The sequence below is a fragment of the Palaemon carinicauda genome, chromosome 45, assembly GCF_036898095.1.
Source record: "Palaemon carinicauda isolate YSFRI2023 chromosome 45, ASM3689809v2, whole genome shotgun sequence".
NCBI lineage: Eukaryota > Metazoa > Arthropoda > Malacostraca > Decapoda > Palaemonidae > Palaemon > Palaemon carinicauda.
The window spans coordinates 43,622,662-43,638,825 of record NC_090769.1 but is presented as its reverse complement, the minus strand read 5'-3'; the positions used below and the strand labels follow the sequence as shown (position 1 = coordinate 43,638,825).

General features: G+C 35.0%; 1 pseudogene; it reads left to right on the top strand.

Moving 5' to 3' along the window:
• Window positions 1-13,036: 13,036 nt before the first annotated feature.
• LOC137634958 (uncharacterized) overlaps window positions 13,037-16,164 on the top strand; it is a 3,381-nt pseudogene continuing 253 nt past the window's right edge.

The window sequence follows — 16,164 nt, the reverse complement described above, 5'->3', positions numbered from 1 at the left end:
TGCTGAGTGTAATTTATCCGAATTTGTGTTAAAATATGTGAAAAATTACAAAATTACAAAGCGTGCATCCGAAAACAAGCTGCTGTCGTTGACTTCGGCGAATTGGGTTATTAAATTTAGACTTACCATGACGATACTTTATAATATATTTATTCTTTCATATTGTTTATTAACAAAACATATATGTGATGAAGAAATATAGGTTAGTAAATAAGTTTTGATTCACATTACTTGGTAATTATTTGAGAACAATGAAGGTGTTCGGACAAAAATGCTTCCGACCAATCAGGTATCAGGAACCTTTCCGAGCTAAAAAGGCACCCCCTGTGAGTCAGTGCAAATATGCACCGCTATAAAAAATAGACTATAGTAACAATGATAATAATAATAGAGAGCAAACATTTACATCGAATTATTGATGTTAATAGTAGGATTATTTTGAAATTGTTATGCGAGTATAGCTTAGAGATATAAATTTCTTTGAATTGCCGTTTTTATAATGAGAGTATCGTTTAAATAAATTCAGGAGAATTTGCAAACATCATATATATGGCTTCCTTGAGTGCCATATGGTGTATATCAATATTGAATTGTTGATTGGTTTTGTGAGAACATTTTTAAATATTTGATATTTTTTTGTACATTTCTTATTATGAAAGTTTCATTTCTTCTGATTGAAATTAGAAAAATATGCTATTAGTATAAAGGACCTCAATGTAAACCACATGGTGCACATTCATGTGGAGTTATTAATTGTCAGCGGAAATATTTTGAAATTATTATGTCAGGTTAGCCTAGTGATATATAATGCTTTATATTTTTATTATGAAAGTGTCATCCTTGTTATAATAGAAATTAGGAAAATGTTAACTTTGTATATAGAGCTTCATTGTGGGCCATATATTGCATATTTACATTGAATTTTTTATTGTTTTAGTGGATAGATTTTGAGATTGCCTCTATGTTAGGCTAGTCTAGGGATACATGATGCTCTGTCGTACATTCCTATTATAGAATAGTTTTTTTTTTTTTTAACCAATAATGAGGAAATTTTCGCTATGCATATAGTCCTTCCTTTTAATTGTAGGGCCATATGGTGCACATTTACATTGAAGCATTGTTGGTTATAGTGTAAATATTTTGAAATTGTTGTTATGTTAGATAAGCCGAGTGATATACATTGTTCTTTTGTTCGTTTTTAATTTAACCATTTTTTTTTTTTCATCTTCGAATTATCAGTTTCTAATAAACTAGGGGCTAAACCCAAGTGGGTGACCCTTATTGATGGTTATAAGAGTGAGATCAAAGTCGATGATGACCGAGTTCTTCATTGATATCAATAAGAAGGAGCTGTTACCCCAACCTGCACCTACTGAGTTAAAAGATCGGATTTCTAAGGTTAACAGAATGCATTTTGAATGATTAACTGTCATGAACTTACTACGCAGTTTATATTTATAAATATCGCTTAATCAATTTTAATCTTGATGGAAGCTACTTACCTTGTCTTCTTTCAATAGCTTTTCTAACTCCTATGAGGCCAAAGAACCTGTCAGAGTTGGACACCCAGTTCGAGACTGAAGGCATACCCTTTTAAGGGGGTAAAATTGCTGGTGCCAAGCTCAACAACTGGGTATAGAAGGAGGAAGACATCAGCCACCCTCACCAACCAACATGACTTCCTCCACCACTCTTTTAGATCATGTTCACACTTGCTGTTTTGGCGATCATTGTTTACCAAATGGAGCTCTATGTCTGGCAGAAGGATGTTGGAACTGCCTTCTCCACCGACGTAATTGAAATGATGGTGTTCATTGGAATTATCCGTTAGATGGGAATCATTCATATACCTAGCATCAAAGATTACTGGTTACAATAAACTAGAATGTAACAGGTAGTGGATGTAATTATCATTATCATTATTACTAGCTAAGCTACAACCCTAGTTGGAAAGGAAGGATGCTATAAGCCCAAGGGCTTCCACAGAGAAAAATAGCCCAGTGATGAGAGGATATAAGGAAATGAATAAACTGCATGAGAAGTAATGAATAAATAATATATCAAGTTTATTAACATTATTAGAATAGATCTCTCATAAATGAATTATGAAGAGAGACTTGTCAGCCTGTTCAACAAAAAAACAATCACAACAAGTTTGAACATCTGAAGTTCCACCAATTCAGGTGCCTGATTAGGGATGTCATTCCGTAACCTGATCACAGCTGCAATAAGACTTGTAGAATAATGTGTATTCTTACAATGGAGAAGGAAAGACTATTAGAAATAACTGCATACTTAGTACTAAGTACTACATAAAGTATGGGAAGATCAGAATATAAAGGATGGCCAGTTATGAAAAATCTTATGAAACAAGCATAAAGATATAACTAAATGATGGTACGAGATATTAGTATCTAGATAAGGAATAAGAAGTTTAATAGATTACAGGTTTTTGTCCAATAAATTAAGATGAAAGTCAGCAGCTGAAGACCAGAGTAGAGAACAATGTCCAAAAAAAGGTAAAATAAAAGAAATAAAATATTCGTTCAGAACGGATTGATCACCGATAATCTTAAAAGACTTTCACATTATGCCAAGATTTTGGCCAATTGAAGAAGAAACACCGCTTATGTTTATCAAAAGTAAATTTTCGAAAAAAAAAAAATAAAGATAGAAATTTTTTTAAAGGAGTTGTATAAATTTAAGAAACATTATTATTATTATTATTATTATTATTATTATTATTATTATTATTATTATTATTATTATTATTACTACTGGCTTAGCTACATCCCTAGTTGGAAAAGTAATATGCGATAAGCCCAAGGCCTTCAACAGGGAAAATAGCCCAGTGAGGGAAGGATACAAGGAAGTAAATAAACTACAAGACATGTAATGTAAAATCAGAATAAAAAGATTTAATAACACTAACAATATTAGAATAGATCTTTCACAAATAAACTATAAAAACTTCAAAAAAGGTGGAAGAAAAATAAAATAAAAGTGTTCCTGAGTGTAGGCCTACCCTCAAGCAAGAGAACTTTACCCCAAGACAGTGGGAAACCATGGTACAGAGGCTATGGCACTACCCAAGACTAGAGAACAATGGCTTCATTTTGGAGTGTCCTTCTCTGAAGCATCTGTTAAGTTGAGTTTTTCTCACCTGTCAACTGTGAATTAAGACAGCGCCTGGTAAATATATACCTAAGAGGCCTGCATTTTTAAATTGTATTTTCGAGTTGACATTTGAATCTTTGCAATAGGCCTACTAATATTTAAAAATATTTCCTATTACCAGAATTCCCAGTTTTATGGTAGATTATTTTACCTAGGCCTAACTATTGGAAATAACCACTACCTTTCATTTAAAAAAAAAATTAAATAAATAAATAAATAAAAATAAAAAGATAAAGCTAAGGAGTATTTATTCAAAATTTCAATCTTGCTTCAAATGTGTTGTTTTCTCTTCAACCGAATCAAGGGCACTGATTGTTTTTTTTAGTTTTTGCTAGACTGTGGGAGCATCCTCCACCTCCCCCCCCCCCCCCCCCCCCCCCTTCCTCCTCATGATCATCATCGTCATCATTGTAATGATTTTTAGATACGCTATCCTTTCAAATTATTCCCACTTTGTCAACGAGTTTTATCATTTATCGTAAGCTTAAGACATATATATTTTTCCTTGACTTGTCTTAACAGCTGTGACTATCTCTAGTTAACAAAAAACGTTTTACAGTTGTTATCTATATAAGTAACGGGTAATGCGAGATAGAATCTGCTTGGATATCAAAGATGGGGTCATAAGAAAAAGAGGATAATATAAAAATGACAAACATAATCTGGAATGGAAACAGCTAAGATAAATTACACATCTTCATGTAGCCTAATAACGATCAGTAGCATTTAAATGTACTTGTTTCGCATTTGTTGCAAATAATCTGAAATAATAAGCTGCATCATACATACATACCGTATATTCATATCCATAAAACATCCTCCTAAAATATAAGCCTGGTATTAAAATTTAAGATTTATTATAGTTAGAATCAACAGTGGGTGCTGACCATAAAGATACACATGAGATAAAACGAAATTTAGGACTTAATATGCATATAGTCGCTAATACAATACAATACAAATTGTAAAGAAAAGAATATATATATATATATATATATATATATATATATATATATATATATATATATATATATATATATATATATATATATATATATATCACAAGCACACGGGATTTCAATCAATGTAAATATCACACACGAATGGCATTTAATACCGAATTCTATCTTGGGAATATACATCCACTTAGAAATCTGATGCACCAGTGACAAAAAATTATACTGGGCTATTTTCAAATATCAACTATATATAATTTATTACAATGAGCGAACTACGTAAATTCCCGAGCTCCAAAACTCACCTGTTTTATTTCACATAAGTCTTATACATACGCGAATTACGCCGAGCTTTGAGAAAATTATGCAACTCCCAGACGGTAATATATAAGAACACTGAATATCCAATGGTCCCTTTACTTTACATTCAAAACCAAACTGGGTGATTACTTTACGTGAACTATTCTAAAATCAACCTCTTGCTTCGGCTCTTAGTCAGGGGATATGAGCACTGAGAAAAAATATTGGTGATCGAAATAATGCACACTTTTACAAAAATGAATATATTCTATAAGAAATAACAGCAATTCAAAAGAATTAACACCAATAATAAATCCCTCGAGAAATATATCTGAACTACTGTAGACCTGAGACTTATAACATAACGCTTCAGAAAATTATACAAACACTTGTTTTACTAGAAATTAATTTATAAAAATATTTAATTTTGACAATAAATGAAAAGAATAAAGACTTTAGCACTTTAATGAACAAACAATAATGAAATTTACATTTACGTAAGTAACTGTTACACTTACGTCTTCTGGCTCACACAAGGTTACAGAACGGTGAGGCAAAATTTTTGGATGAACTTCACTGTTTAACCTAAACCTCACAGGGCCAGTTACCAATATTTATGTTATAAAATTTACTTACATTAACACACTACACTCAACTAATCACCCAATAATATCACCAACGTTTGAACAACACCATGCACGATATACTTGGAGAGAAACCACTAATTGCGTTTGAGAGGAAAACACCTTACACACATGAGAGGAGAGAGGGCTGGCGAACGTTGGCTTCATCAAAGGGGTAGACTAGATCTTTTCTGCTTCCTATACATTGCTAGGTCCTATATATATCAACTTAATTAATTCCAGAACCTTCCAGTTCAGCCTACTGGCAGTGTGGGCGCATGGTTTAGCGGCGTCAAGGTTACCAACATAGTAATTTGAAGAAGGGGTGCTAACATAGCCTGCGAGGCAACTCTCTCAGCTAGCTCTGCCTACCTTCCTCACGTAACATTAAAAAAGAATAAACTTAGTCTACAGTTTTCATGTGTTTTCTAACTATGTGGGAACAAAAAAATGACGTAATCCCTCGTACTCACACCTCGTGTGTGTCATACAGCATACCTACAAGATACATAAGACTTTGTAACAAAACTATGTGAAATAAAAAGTCAATTCTTTAAAATAACATAAATTTACATATACGAAACTGAATGAAAATAAAATTAAATAAATGATGAAAGTCTTATGTAATTTACATAAATTACTCAGTCTTACGTGAGTGGAACTCACCTTACAAGCTGGCTATACATTTCTTAAATACACAAATAAAATGCATGAATAGAATATTCCATTTTCATGATGACCAGCTTCGTAAGAAATTATTTGGTACAATCAAAGGTCAATAGTTTTATTTTTATTTTTCAGTCATCTAAACGGTTTAGTTTGTTTCTATTGAAGGCATATGTTTCGGAATTGAAATGCTTGAATAATAAAAAAAAAAAAAATTTTCAAAAATAACATAAGATCATTTATCTAGCCTTAGCAGATGTAAAAAAAAGGCTCTCGTAACCCAAGAAAGTCATAGAAAGCTATAAAAAGGAAATTCATAAAAATAGTCAAAGAAAAATACTTTATTAGCATAGTTAATATCACTATTAAGAAATTGTATGGACGTTCTAAACTCTCAATTCAAAACTGGTTACACTTATGTAACATTTATTTTCAAAACAGAAATGTCTTCGTCATCCTATACGTGTCCTCTATCACTCAGCGCGCATTTACTCAAAAGGACGGATTGCTTTCTACTCTGAATGGAAGAGCCGGTGTTTTAAAAAAGATAGAACAATCTAAAGAGAACAAACGAGGAGCCTCTCTCTCTCTCTCTCTCTCTCTCTCTCTCTCTCTCTCTCTCTCTCTCTCTCTCTCTCTCTCTCTAATTATGTATGTGCGAACGTTTGTAGGAGAACTGTTATTTTGAATAAACTAAGCATTTCACAACAACATACCACTCATGCATTCACAGTTGTATACAGTATACATATACTCGATCAAATAAACTAAAATATTTATTTTACGTGTCTCCATAGGAACCACGAAAGCCATCCCAGTAAAGGTATTAGATGAATTACATATTTTTTTTTCTGTTTTACATGTAATGATAGATCTGGGAGTCATAAATCCTTAGGTGAAAAATGAGGCCAGCGATTGGTGGAGAATTATAAATGAGTTTTTACCTAAACTGACCCTTATTTACATTTACATCATGTACGCGCTTTTTGTCATTGGACGTTCTCATTGATTGCTGTTGTTAGGGCAAAGGTAATATTTTAGTGCTTATGTTTACCACTTTTGTGTTGTCAATTCTCTATTCTTATTTCTTTTTTTCGCTGTTTTCGTTTTTATTTTTTCTTAAATATAAGAGCAAACTTTAATAGTTTTTTAAACTACGAATTTTAAATAGCCAATTTGGCTTCATTCATGTGAATATTGTATAGCCAAAACACCAAAAGGAAAATAATTATATAAATAACTGTAAATAAATTGTTAATTTTTTCAATGATATTCAGTGTTTACAATAACGAAGCAGTTTCATAGATCATCCAGAAAAGTAACCTTCCACTACTCTTGCTTATTGTACGATGATACTTTGGATGAGGAAAGAGAGCAATAATTTGAGAAACCACAACTAGTGGTAACAAGGATAATTAATTAATGAAATTATTCGGGTTGTCCTCCACGATATTCTCACATATTCATTAATCCCCGTAAGTGTACTAACTCTCTCTCTCTCTCTCTCTCTCTCTCTCTCTCTCTCTCTCCACCACCCATGTTTGTTTTTTAGAAATTCTCCCTTATCCGAGTTTCCCTGACTAAGAAAGACGGTTACAATAACGCATATGCTTAAACACAGGAATTCTTGGCACATCCTGTTCTGAGGAAGTGCAAGTAACCAAACAGATAGCGTAGGTGTGGTGGATGGGGCTAAACAGAAAAACTCCCGGTGCATCAAGGATGGGTGCACTTCCTCCGAACAAGGTGTGCCAGGAATTCTCGTGTCTAACTGTACATGCAATTTAACGTAAATAAAACAAAAGTTGATAGCGACGCAAATGTTTACTAAATCACCTAAATCGCCTGACTCCTAAGGAAAACATAGTAAATGGATACTCTTCAAATTTACTACAAATTTAATTGATTTTAGTGAGTATCTTCAGACGATACTCACTGACCACTACTTTCGTAAGTCTTAACGTATCTCTTGATAGGATTATATTGTAGCCTATGTACATGGTGATGTTACTATAACACTGTTAAAATTAATTTCTTTTTCTTGCGTTTAGTGAATAAGTAATTGATTTTGCTTTTTACTATACTGTAGGTGTTACGATGTTATAACGTATTTTTTCTTTTTCTTTATACAACGATGTAAGATCAGTTAAATAAATGTTACTGGTACAAACTGATATTACAGAGACTGGATAGAATGTGAGCAATAGTTAAAAAGGACTTTTCAGTTTTAGGAAAGGGCAATTAACAACACTGTGATCTTAACTTTGTTATTAATAGTAGCATAAAAAAAGATAACAATAATTATACATTTTTAGGATATATGGATTTTTTTCGTTACCTCTTCTGTATTTGACTAACTTTCTATTCCAAGGTCTATTTCAAGATGCACTTTTAGGAGCGCCTTTATTTGCCGCATATCTTTGTGAAGTGTCAGCATCCACTTTCTGCTTAAGTGTCACACCATTCATTTCACTGACGAATTATGGGACAGTCTTGTTGTGTGTGCAATGTTAGTTAATGCTATCGGAAGGTTTTTTTTTTTTTTTTTTTTTTTTTTTTTTTTTCAAGATATGTTTTAAAATCACTCTATTTCTGGAGAAGTTTCATACCTTTTTTTAAGAACCTTTTCTACTCTACCTTTGTCTTGAGATGGTTTCACCGGAATCCATTTTCAAGGGATTTTTTCTCTTCAACTTTACCCTCTTCTTTTCAAGTGATTTTATAACTCTAACCTAATTCAGACTAAGTGACAGGCAAGGCTTGAAGGACTAAGGAAGATGTAGCTTACCCCTCTTTTGCTAATTCTTCAATAGATTAAAAAATTATTGATTATTGTTGAAACTTTTTCTCTTTTCGTTTGCCAAAGTTCCTTGCTCTATCTTGGTATTTGATATATCAACCTACCTGGTATTATTATATTTACATTGACTCCTCCATATACGAATTTTAAACTTTACATTTTAGAGACCCAATATTAATTCTTAATATTTAAGTTTTAGGTGATTTTAGGACCATTTGCCCTCATCCTTAGAGTTCTTTTGACGAATCTCTTCAGTTCATCTAGTATGTTGAGAAGATTATTTCTTATCAAATATTTTAAGTCCACTTCTTCACAGATTTGTTCTATTCTCAGGAATAGACATAAAACAGTGCTAAAAATTCCCCAAACTAATCTTCTCTATCAGAAGATTTCATAATTATTTGCTTCTTTTAACCTTTAATTTGATAATTAACAATGTTATGGTGTAAGTGTTTTTAAGTTTTATATGCGAAAGGAAATTACATTTTTGCTAACGTGTTTTCATCTAATATTATACTGAAATAAGCACCATTTTTTTCTTCTACTTTTAAAGTCAGTAAACAGCCGCTCCCTCGCTATTTCAAATTCCTTGGTTCATCCGGCGATATTACATTTAATAACTGTGAATGAATAACTGCATTTGGTATAACCTGTAACCTCGTGCTTCTGATATTTTTCAGTCACTTTGATAATAGTCTCCTGGCTGGATATCAGAGCTTATTGCCTGAATTGTCGACTACATTTTTCCAAACAGTTAGGCCAACCATTGTCAGAATATTACCTGCTTATCCACCTTCGATAAGCTTCGTTTCATTAAAAAATCTCACTATCTCTTCTAGAGATTTTACTACTGTCTAGAATATGCATTTTAACCTCTTTCTCCTATATAACCTGTATTTTACTTGTTTGATTTTTACATGAAATTTTCTATACTAATCGTGTTTTTTTCTTTTTCCATATTCAGAATTATACTTATTCCCAGGGTGATTAATTTCTTATTTACATTATTATCATAATTATTACAAACAAGATGTGATGCTAGTCTACTGCTATAAACCCTATCCCTATAGTAAAAGGAGTCCATTGCGACAAAAGGGAAACTATAAAAGCTAAATAAAAAAAAAATCATAACATTAGTAATATGAGAATCGTTATGTCAAGAAATAAGACGGTATGCCTAACGATGGTTTAGAAAATGAAGATCTATTATAAAAAAGGAATGCTATAAGGAAACGCAACTTCAACATTATTCACTACGAAAAATTGGCCTTTCTATCAGGCGAGGCAAACGCTCTTAGAAAATAAGAGTAAAAAAAACAAAGTGACATAAATGTATGCTTGCGGTTAAGTCTACCCTAAAGCAAGAAGATTCTAACACATAATACAGTGGCTACGGCTCAATATATGACTAAAGAACATTGCTTGAGTCTGGATCGTCCTTCTTCTAAAAGAGGTGCAACCACTTTATCTGATGATTGGCAGGCGGTCTTGATAGTAGTACATGTAAACGGATCATTTGATCCATTCTTATGGTATGTGATGGGTTTATTGCTTTAGGAGCTATAGGGGTTCAGCACATCAAGCCTTTACTAAATATTTCGGTTGACTACATCATAGGCTATGTTTTATAAAGTTTTCCATTCTACATCCCTAATGTGACTGAAAAATGTGATGACTTACAAGTAGGAATCAAGTTAGATTTTATTGATTTTTTTACGGTAACTATGCCAAGATCTGGTTTCTCACATTCCGATTTGATTGTGACGAGAGAGAGAGAGAGAGAGAGAGAGAGAGAGAGAGAGAGAGAGAGAGAGAGAGAGAGGATTACAGTTGATAGTCTTCTGTAGTGGGGGTGTTATTCATATTACAGTAACATTCTCAAAATCTGGTGTTTTACGCCTTTACATCTGTAATGGAGAGAGAGAGATAGAGAGAGAGAGAGAGAGAGAGAGAGAGAGAGAGAGAGAGAGAGAGAGAGAGAGAGAGAGAGAGAGAGAGAATAAAAGGAAGGTGGGTTTTAGGGAGAGAAGCAAACATCCGGGAGGGCAAATTTTAGTTCCCCTCTTCAATCGGTCTCCCGCTTCTTCCATATGGACCATCGAAAACTCCATAATTTTTACTGAAAGAGCAGTTATGTCTATAGAGGGTCCCGTAAATATGGTTCCCTGCCTACCATTATGTCCCTGTTTGGTTACACATGGTTAAGGGAGAGCGAGTGAAGTGGGGGAGGGGGAGACAGATAGCCTACTGGAGGGGGTCGCTAAGCACGTAGGTGAGAAATGAGGAAGATAGGGTAAAGGACGCATGAGAGAGAGAGAGAGAGAGAGAGAGAGAGAGAGAGAGAAAGAGAGAGATATCGTGTGCTTAAATGGGGGAGGGAAGCTATGATTTTTGAAATGCTGTAATGTACTGAGGGGTGACACGTTCTCGAGATCCGGATGCCTTTCTTGATGCAAATAGGGAGGGAATTCCAATATATTTCAAGATTGGGAGGATTCAGCATCCGGCTGAGGATCAAATACTAAAATATATATAGTAAAAGAATCTGGTTCGTTGAATATATTTATTGAAGGACTATCCTTATCGATTTCCTTATTTTCATCTTGTTTTCAGGCATCTAAGGAATATTTTCACATGTGAATACTACATAGATATTTCCATTGAAGACCGATGGAACGGTTATTGAATTAAATTCGCGTATGAACGGTAAAAGAGAACAAAAACAGACCTTATTTTCTTTAACCCGACACGAGCATAATTATTACAAGAAAAGTAGGCTATATCATGTCCCACCGTCGACAAATAGGTCTTTTAAAAAGAGGCTGGGGACTTTATCAGGAGGCTATATAGGCTACAAATTTAATCCTGTTTTTTTCCAAGTCTTAGATGTGGTGGATGTTTACTGTCTGAAGGTTGACCCTTGAGTTCGCTACCACCTGTTTCTGCGTTGAGGAGAGAGTCCAGGAATTGGACTGAGGCCAGTGAGCGAAGTAAACTCCGAGGAAAGTAATGTCTAATTATATTGAAAAAAAAAAAAATAGTCCTCACAATAATGACAGGAAGGAAAATATATCTCCGGCACCAAAGATATAGGCGATTCTTTTTTCTTTTATAATGGGTTATAATGGGCCGGTAGTGCTTAGTGAAATGTGTAATGTAATCGGAAAATATTCTTTGAATCAGAATTAATTTGCTGGTTATATTTCACTGATTATGTGAATATGATTCCTCACAAGGAAGAATCAGATTTAAAATTGAGAAAAAAAAAAGCTAGGATAATGCTACTCTGGAAGTGTTAGTGATGTTAGTTGTCATTTAATTAGGAAAGCAAGAGTAAAACCTTACAGGAATATGCCTATGTTTGAAGGAGTCACCAAAATTGGAAAAATCTTTTAGAAGTCATTAATATCTTCAATGCAAAGAAAAATATATGTGAAATTTTATAGGGAGGTCACGTTTTGTTCAAGTTGAAAAGAAAGTAGCCAGTTTATCATTCTAGAAAAAAGCAGTTCATATTTAACGAGAAGTCTAATATGACCTGGACCCACACATAACACATAGCCTACTTGGGTAAAACAGCAGTCATTTCAGTACAACTACAAAGTGTTAATTTATACATCCATAGCAATACAGTTGATAAAGGAGAATACTGATCACAAAATATAAACAAATCATCTATAACGTAGCACATTTTTTTCCTGTGATATATGTACTGTAAAAGTGTGACAAAATACACCCTGCGGCAGTAAATTTGAAGATATTAGATATATATGTATACTTTATCTTATCCATGGCTAATTTTGTGTGAAGTGAAAAAAAAGAAAAAACGCAGTATTGTATGAAGGGTAGTATATCAGTGTTCATACATTTTTTTTCTTACTGAATTTTATATATCAAGATTGGTCAAGGTTAGTTACGGTCCATCATGGGGGGTTCAATAACCACAAAGCAGTTAGGCCTAGTCCAAGGGTAGGCCTAAAGCTCAATAAACCAGAAGAATAAATTGATTAATAAACGCCGTATCAAATGTCAACCCCATTTTAATTGGGATGGGGTTTTGTCCCCTCTACCTCCACCCTCCTGTCACCCGGACGTCCCTGCCACCTCCCCATATTTGCCTTTCCCCTCACTAGTTAGACAAACTCTCACTTGCGCAATTAAGGCCGATGAGGTGATGTTGATTTCCATTTCATTACCGTCACTACTTCCCGCGATTCGCTGCGGGGAAAGAATCCGAATATCTGTGGTCTTTCCTCTGTTAAATTCCTTTATGTGTGGGTCTTCCTACTCGGCAGGTTACTTCGACAAGCGGCTGAACTGTAAATCTTGCCATAAACCTAATGGCCCGTGCCGAGTGTTTACTAATCTTCACGCTGACTGGTTGCCGTCATGTTAGATGCTCCGCCCCCTATTAGTGTCCGCTGTGATGATTGGGTTACGTAATCGTAAGGGGCGGAGGCTGGGTCTGTTAGGGCGTTGCTGGGTAAGAGGTCCCAGTTAGTAGCTAGGGCTAGCCAAGACTCTTAAGTTACCGCCGTGCTGGTGAATTGATAACTTGTGTAAACATCCGTATCCGCTCTGGTGGTTTGAGATTTGCCCTATTCTCTCCCCCCTTCCTCCCCCATTTACATACGGAAGCTAATGTTTGAGAAACATTCTCTGAGTGCCACTTAAAAGGTTTTCCGTTGAGCATCGCAAGTTCACACATATAAATCTCATGGGAAAACATTGCTCGCAAGCTTTGTCATAACAGTTGGTTCGGATGTTTCCGTTGTCATGGATATGGTGGGAGATACCTACAATTGAAAGAGCGTGTCGAGGGCCAGTCTATGTACCCATGATGAGATGTTTATCCATAAGAAACGTTAAAGTTGAAGTGTAACATTCAGGAGAGATTCTCTCTACCCAACGTTGTTTTCAAGATTTTCATTACTTTGACGATGTCTGGCGTCATAGCTGCCGAGGGCGTCAGGCCAAGTCATAATTCAGCCTTCAGCGCCGTCGTTCGGAAAAGCTTTTCCTTTTCCGTTGACGCGATTCTTGGTTCTGCACCGTCGAAAGATCCTACAAAGGAACCTGTGCCACCGCAGAGCATTGGTACCACTCGGGTTCCTCTCCCAGAGACATCACTAACACCCCCCGCCGAAGACAGGTTATCGGCGAAAGACTTGGACGAAGAAGTTGACGACGAAGAGATCAATGTCGACTCAGATCATATCGACGACGATGTTCGATGTGAAGTTTCCCGTGATCCAGAAGACTTAAGCCGCTTAGCCCCAGCGTTGCCGAATTTATTGGGATCCCTTGGTGGAGCTGGACCCCCGCTCCCGCCAGCATCAACATCCTCCTCAGTTATCCCTCCACACTTACAAGGGACTTGGCCTCCTAATCTTCTCCTCCATCACCAGTTGGCACTCAGGGCATTAGTGAGTGAGTATCAATACGGTTTACCAACTACATTAGAAAATCGGAATGGAATAGGCTACAAAATACTCTCAACATTATAATGGAATAATAGTTTTTTACTCAGTAACCTTCATTGAAATTACCACAAATTAGTTGTGTAAGGAAAGTGCTCTAAAATTTACTATAATTATTATTGTTGTTATTGTTATTATCCATATTCATATTATTATTATTATTATTATTATTATTATTATTATTATTATTCGCAACTAATTAGTAAATGAAAAAATAGATAAATCATTAACGTGAACAATGATTATATCTTAGCAAGCCTTAGTAAGTATAAAAGATGACCGGTTGTCATATATAACTTTTAATTATTTCCGTGTTGACATTCTAATCATGAAAACAAAATGTATATTCTATCGTTATGGTTATTGACTAATGTTATCAATTAATTCTCATTTCTTACAGCTACAGCGTATGATGAACGTACTAGTTTTAAAGCAATCAAGAGTAGAAATTATTTTGATATCTGGAAGAGAAATTCCAACTTGCACCATCTTTACTAGATTTAAAAATTACCGACAGGCGTATTAGTTTTAATTTTTTTATTTTTTTAATAATTAAAATAGTATTTGTTTTTAGTATTTGCGTGAAATGGTTATAATTTGTTATGATGTCTTATAACTTTTGGTATTATAATATAATTTAAAATCTGATGAAACCAACATGCATCTGTTACATTATATTTTGTATTTATAAAAGACATTTTCATAAAATTTTTGTAAACAGCCTCTCGACGCTATATGGATGGCCTCGCAGACCTAAGCGCCGACCCATACGGCCTTCATTGTATAAATAAATGCGAATGAAACAGAGAAATGGGCATGCCAGGTTACATGAAAACACTCTCTATCAAACTATTCAAGGATATCTTGAAACGTTTTCATCAGTAGGCTGATCGGGCTCTTGATTTGTTAGGTTAATTAGAACAACTAGGAAATTTTCTGCTAAGTTATCTTCTATGAAATTACGAATTAGCACACACACACACACACACACACACATATATATATATATATATACACATGTGTATAGAGGCTATACAAACTCGCAGACAGATTCTATATATATATATATATATATAGACTCGCACATAGATTATATATATACAATATATATATATATATATATATATTATATATATATATATATATATTATATATATATATATATATATATGTGTGTGTGTGTGTGTGTGTGCGTATGTATGTATGTATGTATGTATGTATGTATTTATTTATTGTAAATGGACCTTATAAAATTAACAGCGTTTTTAATGTTCCTTTATTTTTTCTATTTCTTTTAGGATCACCAGAGCCGCCAAAGTTCCTCGGTCCTGTGAAAGTCAACCTGCGAAAGCACAAGCCCAACCGGAAGCCTCGCACGCCCTTCACTACGCAGCAGCTCTTGTCTCTTGAGAAGAAATATCGCGAGAAGCAATACTTGAGCATAGCAGAACGGGCTGAGTTTTCCGCCTCTCTGAACCTCACCGAGACGCAGGTCAAGATTTGGTTTCAAAATCGAAGGGCGAAGGACAAACGCCTGAAGGAGGCGGAGCTGGAGAGGATGAGATACACCTCCAGGCCCCTTTTGCCTCATAATCCCTTACTGACTCCGGCGTCTCTCCTTCCGCCTTTCCTCCTGCCACCCGCGTTGGCGCATCCACAGCACCAGCTGTCCCCCCCGAGTTTGCGCCCGCATCCTTTACAGGGACAACCCGCTGACTTGCGATCGGTGGGCGTGTACTCCAATCCCTCTTCAGGGGGAGTGGGGTGGAGGTGCCGGTGGGTGTCGACAATAAATACTTTAAGAAAATTTCCGTTGAAGTGTTCCTAGACAGGCAATAATGGTGAAGCCTGTGAATGAGAGAATGACTGTTAACAGACGAATCCTCTTCCAATTTCTTAGTGATGTCAGTGTTATAACATCGTCTTACATAGATTTTGTTTTCATTCATACGTGACGATTAAGAGGTAGACTGATAAAGGCAGTCTGAATGTTCTTTTTTTTCCGTATCTAATGTCACTGTGACCAGATGTCAGTGTTTGGAGGATGGCGTCTTTCACATCCTTTGAAAAGAGTAGGATGCAAAAGGAATGCAGGCCAATAGTCATTTCAGAGACGATAGTCCAGTTGGGAGCGGAATGAATGCCGATACTCATTCGCCGCA